Source organism: Phyllobates terribilis, unplaced genomic scaffold (genome assembly GCF_046119375.1).
Source record: "Phyllobates terribilis strain yellow unplaced genomic scaffold, ASM4611937v1 Scaffold_11__3_contigs__length_659146591, whole genome shotgun sequence".
Taxonomy (NCBI): domain Eukaryota; kingdom Metazoa; phylum Chordata; class Amphibia; order Anura; family Dendrobatidae; genus Phyllobates; species Phyllobates terribilis.
Window position 1 is genome coordinate 202,812,319 of NW_027362771.1, and position 9,571 is coordinate 202,821,889.

Genomic DNA, 9,571 nt, shown 5'->3' on the forward strand with positions numbered 1-9,571 from the left:
CATGGACAGATCTGATCACATGCTCCTCCATCAGCCGCCATTTTGCAAACAGGAGATCTATTTAGTCTATGAGAAAGGCCATACTTAGAAGTGCAGGAGGAGAAACAGTGATACTTATTTTAGTAAGGGCTATAAAATCGTACCCCTAATGTATTTGTTAAAATACATAATAAAAAGTGATCAACCTTTTTAACTTATAGATCAAAATACAGCTTTACATGTTTGAAGTGGATTACCTTTCTTCACCTGTTCCTGAAGATGAAACCAAACCCCAGATGGCCTTAGATCACATGCATATTGATGAACAAATTTAACACTGCTGAACTAAGTCTATGTAGTAGCTCTGGTGTAATCAGCTCATTATATAAGAAAGACTTGGCAAAAACACCTTTAATTAACTTGTTATTCATAGGATTAATGTGTCCAGCAAACTGCATGAATTGTAAACATGCATCAGAGAAGATAATTATTCCACAATGCAGTCATTTACACCATTTAGAAAATCTAGGTGTCGGAAAGAAGCTGCATATGGCAATAAATAATAAGGCTTGTTTTATGGATCAAATTAACTATAGTTTAATTTGTACACTGATTACATAACTTTTTTGACTGCCTGTTCATGATTTTAATTATGTATTTTATTAATTGCTTTTATATTGGTTGGTATTATTACTAAATTGATGATGTCTCAACCGGTTAAGGGATGAACGACATACTAATATGTATGTGAGCAGGGGCATACATAGAAATCATGGGGCCCTATAGCAGAAATTTTAATTGCCCCCCCCACCCAAAAAAAATAAATGAAATATTTGTCGGGGTCACAGAAGAGCATATCTCACAACTTTCCAGCCTTTACATAGTCCTTTTCCTTTTGCTGAAGTCCTAGATCCTTCTTTCATTGCCTCCATAAGGGATGATGCCAACAAAAGTGCCCCCCAAGCACAGTATGATACCCCAATGGTGAATTCCTCCACATTAGCCTCCACATGCACAGCATAATGACCCTACTGTACCCCCCAAGCAAAGTATGGTGACCCCATCACAGTATGATCCCTCAACTGTGACCCCCACACAGCCCTCCATGCAGTATAATGGGCCTACATACAGCATAATGGCCCCACACCAAACCACACTGTATAATTGCTTGCATCCAGAATAATGAATGCACTCCCCATGGTCCTCCACAGAATATAATGCACTCCCCATGGTCCTCCACAGAATATAATGCACTCCCCATGGTCCTCCACAGAGTATAATGCACTCCCCATGGTCCTCCGCAGAGTATAATCTACTCCCCATGGTCCTCCACAGAGTATAATGCTCTCCCCATGGTCCGCCACAGAGTATAATGCTCTCCCCATGGTCCTCCACAGAGTATAATGCTCTCCCCATGGTCCTCCACAGAGTATAATGCTCTCCCCATGGTCCTCCACAGAGTATAATGCTCTCCCCGTGGTGCTCCACAGAGTATAATGCTCTACCCGTGGTCCTCCACGGAGTATAATGCACTCCCCATGGTCCTCCACAGAGTATAATGCACTCCCCATGGTCCTCCACAGAGTATAATGCACTCCCCATGGTCCTTCACAGAGTATAATACACTCCCCATGGTCCTTCACAGAGTATAATACACTCCCCATGGTCCTCCACATAGTATAATACACTCCCCATGGTCCTCCACATAGTATAATGCACTCCCCATGGTTCTCCACACAGTATAATGCTCTCCCCATGTTTCTCCACAGAGTATAATGCTCTACCCATGGTCCTCCATGGAGTATAATGCTCTCCCCATGGTCCTCCACAGAGTATAATGCTCTCCCCGTGGTCCTCCACGGAGTATAATGCACTCCCGATGGTCCTCCACAGAGTATAATGCACTCCCGATGGTCCTCCACAGAGTATAATGCACTCCCGATGGTCCTCCACAGAGTATAATGCACTCCCGATGGTCCTCCACAGAGTATAATGCACTCCCCATTGTCCTCCACCCAGTACAATACACTCCCCATAGGGTAAAATGTAGCCTCCATAGGGTAAAATGCAGCCCCCATAGTATAAGCTGCACCCCCCATTCCTCCAGTATTATGGGCACCACGTACTCACTGATTTAAAAAAATAAATACAATACTCACCGCTCCTCGTTTCCCCGCTGCTTCGGTCTCTGCAGTGCGTCTCCTCACCTCAGCAGCTCCACTGTCTGACACAGCGTGGAGCACAATGAAGTAATGTCATCGCGCTCGCTGCGTCAGACGCAGAGTGGGAATGATGGGAGAGGGAGTGTCACATGATGCGCCCTCCTCCATCATTACTTTCAACTGCTGATACAGTTGAATGTGGGAGAACAGTGCTGGCTGGCCGGATGGGTACTGACACCGGGCCCCCTGGCTCACGGACCCCATAGCAGTTGCGTGACCTGCCGCCATTAGCGGGACACCACTTTATATCTACTACATTCTTGTTTTCCCCTCTCAGAATTTTTCCACTAAATTTGAACTTTTAAAACCTCCATCCATATATATTTATGACTTCATCACAGAATATAAATTTAGATGATTTTTTTTTATGCAAACTATTAGCATTGTTTTGTTTTGCATTGAAAAAAAATTCCTTAGTTTCTGTAAGGTTAAATTCTCACGGTGAATTTTTGGTAAGTATTTTTATGCTGCGTATTTTCGCTGTGCCAAAAACTCAGCTTCTCATAGTTCCAGCATAGTGGGTGGAATTTATAGAATTTTCATACCCACTGACCTGCTGTGCGTGTTTGAAATCTGCAACATGTCAGTTTATGTTGCAGGTATGCTGAGTTTATGTGCAGACTTTTCCCATAGACTTGCATTAGATGTGGAAAATCCGCAGCTAAAAACAAATATGCATTTTAAGTGCGTTTCCATTGCGGAAATGCATTTAAAAACATAGATTCAGCACATGACTGTATCAATCAAGATTTGTCAAAGCCAAAACAAAAGCAAAGCTACTTTATTAAAAGCATGACATACTAAAATGAGACAAAAACCATAGAGTTAAAGGAGATACCCAGGACTTAAAAAAACAAAGGCATGTAGTTGCTAACAGAGGCAACTGCCTGTCTGTTGTACCCGGCGTCGGTCATTGACTGCTCCTGCCAGAGATTCAGCTGCTCGCTGTCAACAGGGCGGGACTATTGGATTCGTGCTGATTGACAGCAAGCTTCCCCCAATTAGGCAGCGGAGAGCCAGCCGTCAATCAGCATGTCAACAGGAAGAGAAGTTGCTGCTCTAATGACAGAGAGCTGCTGAATCTCTGGCAGGAGCGGTCAATGACCGACGCCGGGTACAACAGACAGGTTGTTGCATCTGTTATAAACTACATGCCTTTTTTTTTTTAAAGTCCCTGGATATCACCTTTAAAAACGTGAAAAAAAGATCTGCAACATCAAAAACTCACCAGATGCTCATTGTGTGAATGTATTCTTAGGGGTTCCTGCACCTGTGGCAGTTTTAGTTACAAAAACACAAAAACTGAGTGTGTTAAAGTGGTTTTTGCAAAAAGAAAAGGAGACAAGTGCCCTAGGGTGATACTGAGTAATACATGATCGTGAAAGTTAGGGGGTGAAATATTGCTCACTTGATGGAGTTGTGATTGTCACAACTCCAAAAAAAAGCCTGTGTTAAAATCAGCCACTGCAGTCACCCCAGCAGGTAGAAGATTCCCTCCTTTTGAATACAATGGTTATAGGGTGGAGGATAGGCGTTCGGAAATGACCGCACTGCTGTGGATGATGAGAGCTTCATACTCCAAGATACAGTGGCATGGTCAAAATTACGGTTATTGTGAATAGTTAAGGAAGTTGAAGATGAAATGATCTCTAAAAGGGCTAAAGTTAAAGATGACACATTTACTTTGTATATTAGGCAAAATATATATATATATATTCTTTGCGTTTTAAAAATTCCTAAAAGGAAAATGGGCCGATGCAAAAGTTTGGGCACCCTGCATGCTTAGTACCTAGTAGCCCCCCTTTTGCAAGTATCACAGCTTGTAAACACTTTTTGTAGCCAGCCAAGAGTCTTTCAATTCTATTTTGTGGGATTTTCATCCATTCTTCCTTGGAAAATTATTCCAGTTCTATGAGATTCCTGGGTCATCTTGCATTCACTGCTATTTTGAGGTCTAACCACAGATTTTCAATGATGTTCAGATCAGGAGGCTATGAGGGCAATTGTAAAACATTCAGCTTGCGCCTTTTGAGTTAGTCTTTTTGGATATTGACGTGGGTTTAGGATCACTATGCATTTGTAGAAGCCATCTTCTTTTCAGCTTCAGCTTTTTTACAGATGGTATTATGTTTGCATCAAGAATTTGTTGAAATTTCATTGAATTTATTTTTCCCTCTACCCGTGAAACGTTCACCTTGCGATTGGCTGCAACACAACGCCAAAGCATGATTAATCCACCTCCATGCTTAATGGTTGGACGGATGTTCTTTTCCTGAAATTCTGTGTCCTTTTATCTCCACAAATACCTTTGATCATTGTGGCCAAAGAGTTATATTTTAACCTCATTGGTCCACAGAACTTTTTTCCAAAATGCATCAGGCTTGTTTAAATGTTCTTTTGCATACTAACGACTCTGAATTTTATGGTGAGTATGCAGGAGAGGATTTCTTCTGTTGACTCTCTCATGAAGTCCATATTTGTGCAGGTGTCTCTGAACAGTAGAACAATCTACCACAACTCCGGAGCCTGCTAAATCTTTCTGAAGACCTTTTGCAGCCAGGCAGGAGTTTTGATTTGTCTCTTTAGCAATCCTACGAGCAGTTGTCACTGAAATTTTGCTTGGTCTTCCAGTCCTTATCTGGACCTCCACTGTTCCTGTTAATTGCCATTTCTTAATTACATTTCAAACCAAGGAAAGGGCAACTTAAAAACTCTTTGCTATCTTCTTATAGCCTTCTCCTGCTTTGTGGGCCTCCACAATTTTAATTTTCAGAGTGCTAGGCACCTGCTTAGAAGAACCCATGGTTGCAGTTTTTAGGCACAAGGTTAGAGGAGGCTGGGTTTTTATTAAGGTAGGAAATTTACATATCCTGGCCTTTCTTAATGATGATAGTGAACAAGCCTTAACCCTACAAGGCTAATTAAGGTCTAAAATCTTGGTCAAAGTTATCTGAGTACACAAATTTCCAGGGGTGTCCAAACTTTTACATCGGCCAATTTTCCTTTTTGTAATTTTTAAAATGTAAAAAATGACTATATACATATAGTCATTTTTTACATTGAAAAAAAAAAAAATATAATATTTGTTTGTTGTTTGCCTAAAGTACAAAGTAAATGTATCATCTTTAACTTTAGGCCTTTTAGAGATCATTTCATCTTCAACTTGCCTAACTGTTCATAATAACAGTAATTTTGACCAGGGGTGCCCATACTTTTACATGCCACTACAGATTCAAGTAGTAGTTCAAACTAAACCCTTTTTCAACATAACTACACAATACAGTTATTTTGAAAAAGGATTTGCTTCGAACCAGAAACTCATAAATAAAACTACTTGAATCTGCCTTGGAGTGTGGATCTCTCATCATCTTTAGAAGCGCGGTCATCTCGAAACGCCTGTCCTCCACCCTACACCCAATGTGGTTTTTGAGGCAGATTTGTTGCGTTGCTAGAGTGAAGTCTGTGTTGAATTCCAGAAAAGAATTGACATGCTTCAGATTTAAAATTTTGAATCGCTCGTCAATTAAAGTGTGGAAAATATCCCCAATGTATAGATCTGATTTGGTAAATCTCCTCTTCCCTGCTTGGACTGTATTGCGCTGTGGATCTGAACATATATATAATAAAACACTGACATGCTTGTGACTGGTTCTGTAACCCAGTGTTAAACACAGTGTTTAAAGATAAACATGACCTTTACTATGTTATTAGGTAGAAGAACACAGCTAGAGATCCTTGAAAGCTCGGCAGTGCTGTTATTGACACCTTACATGGTGTAGCTTTCTTCTAGAATTAACCTCTTCATTGTTAGAGCAGCTCAGTCTCTTTCTGTATGTTTAATTGACATTCTCTTTATATTGCTTGTCATCCACAATCAACTGAAGCTACAAGACATATACAGCTTTAAAGAAGCAGCGTGTTACCTGTTTTCTTTCATATCATGAACAATTTGATCTTTTTTGTAATTAATTAATCTATTTCTAGCATTAAGGGCTGAAAAAAAATATTAAAGTTCCTCAAAGCAATTTCCTGAGATGAACACTCAATCTAAGAAGGTGATATAAAAGATCTGGGTGTCATATCTATGACTAAATGATTCCTTCTGCTCTTTATCTAGTTGTGCTTCATCCCCTTGTGTCTCTTGCACAGCACCAAACATTCAGCAGTTTCCCTCCCTGCACAAACTCTTCCTTGCCTCCTGTCACTCATGTTGTATTAGCCAAAAAGGAATAAAATATAGACAGCTTGGTAATTTATGCAATGAATGTGGAAAAATATTTTAGTTTTTTTTCTAATTTGAAGAAAACATTTCCAGTAAACTTTTTTCCTTGCTTCCGTGCATGTACATAGATCTTGATTGCTTACCAGGTCTTAGAGGTTGTCCACTACTTTAACATTGATGACCTATCCTCAGGAACCTGTCCTCTTTAGAAAAGCTCTTTACCTCCAGATATAGTGGTAATCTGCAGGTAAATAACGTTTAAATCATGTCTGGCAGGCTTATTGGAGCAGCGGCTAAAGGGAGAAAAGGAAGTTATATGATCCCTGCAGTTGCTCGCTTTCAGTTATTGAGAGCAATGCAGAGAGTGGTTACAGTGTCTTCTCACTACACAGTGAGCATGCTGTGATCACTCCCCGGCACTGCCTGAAAACTAGAAGCGAGTAGCTGCAAGGAAAATATTAATTAATTTTCTCCCTTTAGCTGCTGCTCCAGTAAGCCTGACAAACAAGATTTAAGCGCTGTTTACCAGCAGATTACCACTATATCCGCAGTGCATCATTGCAGAGTCGGCTGTCAGTCAGTGCCAGAGTGAGCAGTGACTGCAATTGTTACAGGCACCCATAAATGACTGAAACCGGTTCCCGGTAGAAATAAAGTTCATTTTCTCCCAGGTGCTGCACTTTAAGTACTGCTGTCAGGCAATTTCATAACGCTATAAACCTGTAAATTAACCCCATGTCCGCTGGTTGTTAGCATTATTGGACCTCACAGGTTCCCTTTAAAGTTAACGTGCCGTGGTGCCTGAGCAGCTCTATTGTCACATATGGCACCAGTACTGTAAATGAGTGTTTTATGCTATAGATTTTGCATTGTCGAAACAAAGCAGTGATTAGATTCGGAATTACAGTTACATCCAGTTATAAGGTGATTAGAATTTCTTTGGATTAATGAAAGGAACTTTTGGGCATCCTCCATATGGTGTATTACGTTCATTGTAGGAGTTTAAGGGAGCCTGTCATCCCAAATTGCCTCTTAGGCTATGTGCCCATGTAGCGTTTTTGCGCCCGCAAAAACGCTTGTAAAACAGTCTGCCATGCAAAGCAATGTGAATTCGGATGTGCTGTGCACATGAGGTGCTAATTATCGCGCCGAATTCGCATTGCGTTGCAAAACGCAGCATGACCGTTTCTACCGCAATTACGCCGCAAATTCGCTGCCATTGAGGAACATTGAAACACAGCAAACCCACAGGTATATGTGGATTTGCTGTGTTTCAATTAAATTCAATGGCCGCGAATTTGCGGTGTAATCGCGGTGCGTGTGGTACCCAGGATGAAGAGGAGACTACAACTCCTCTTCATCCCGGCTACCACGCGGTGAAAAAAAAGAAATAAAAAAGTTAAAAATAAAAAAAAACCTGTATACTCACCTCTCCGGTCTCCTCCCGGCGGCGTCCTCTCTCCTCGGCGTCCCGCGGTGTACTGGCAGGACCTGCGGTGACGTCATTTAGTCAGCTCATGGTCACGCGACCGCTGACGTCAGCGGTCAGGTGATGATCGCGTGACCATCAGCTGACTAAATGACGTCACCGCCGGTCCTGCCAGTACACCGCGGGACGCCAAGGAGAGAGGACGCGGCCGGGAGCAGACTGGAGGAGACCGGAGAGGTGAGTATACAGTTTTTTTTAATTTTTTACTTTTTTATTCTTTTTTTTCACCGCGTGGTAGCTGGGATGTAGCAATCACCAGGGAGGGAGGTGTGGACATGCAAAGCCAGTGGTTGGAATAGTACACTGAGCCTCTTGGCCACACCAAGGGGGGGACCAAGCACTCTAATTAGCATATTTGAATTAAACTTTAGTTTCTGCAGAACAGAGACAGTGGCTGAAATACTACAAGTGTGACATTTATAGGAGTTATATTCCCTACAAGGCTGTGCATTTAGTTTATACTTTCAGTTTAAGCCGAGAACCTATCACCTTGTCAAAAGTAGCTGATTTTTCTATTATTTTTATTCCCGCTGCACCCTTGAGTTTTTTATTTTATTTTTATTTTTTATTAGATCTGTATGGCGAATTTAAAATAGCAAACAAAGAGAAAGCAGCATCCTCAGGGGTGCCGCGGGAACAAAATAAGAACAAAAACTGGCATATATGATTTAGTGACGTCCTCTTTAAGTAAGTGACATTTGCTGTCCTGATGCTGCCTAAAACGGAAAATATGATTACATCCACTGAAAAACAATTTTTTGAATGAATAATATTTCATTTGAAAGCGGAGTGCATTTTCTGCATCATCCATCCTTTATGCAGCATGGATATTGTTCTGCAAACACGAGTGACGACTTGCTGTCTGCTCCAGCCATTGCCTCAGCTGCAAGAGATGTTGCTTTTATTTTTATTGCAGATGCAATTACCATCTTAAACACATTTCACAAGAGGAAAAATCAAATCAGGATTTGATGAGGCATTAATTGTAAAATCTGTTTCTTGAGCCAAACAAACAAATGCTTGACCTATGTAAAACATTAAAACAGTCCGAGTGATGCTTGTTTTACATTTCCCTTGTGTAAGAAAAATCATTAAACCATTGAGACGTTGCTTCCATTTGCAAAATATAGGCCAGGATAATGGAGTGAGTTTTGTTGTACTAGGGTAGCCTAAGTGCTCCTTTAGAATGTAGCCTGTATTTTTCACCACTATATCCATTTTAGGCTTTATACTTTTTTGCATTAATGCAAAATCACTCTGTTGGGCCGTCAAAGTCATTTTATAGCCTGAGGGGAAAGAGCAGAATTCTAGTTCATATATTTACTACTCCAAAAATAGCAGCATTCAGTTTTCAATATTTTATGGAAAGGAAGAAAAAATAGCAGAAACCTCCCACAAATTTTGATAATGTTCCGTTAAACCATTAGAATTTTACACAGATTTTTTTTAGACAAAAATTGAAAAAAATTTTGATGCACTGTTAACTAAGGCTGTGTGCCCACGATGCGTATTTCATGCATTTTTGGTGCGGAAATTTCCTCAGCGTAAACGCATGGTAAGCCTTCTGCCATGGTCCCCTATGCAATTCCGCAATGTCAATGCCCATGCTGCGGATTTTTCCGCAGTGTTTATGCTGCGCTCAAAAATCCGCAGCATGTC

General features: G+C 41.0%; 1 protein-coding gene across 2 annotated transcripts in view; it reads left to right on the top strand.

Annotated features, from left to right (window-relative positions):
• Window positions 1-9,571, top strand: part of IMMP2L (inner mitochondrial membrane peptidase subunit 2) — a 1,848,527-nt gene that overhangs the window by 486,076 nt on the left and 1,352,880 nt on the right. The gene's annotated exons all lie outside the window — the stretch shown is intronic.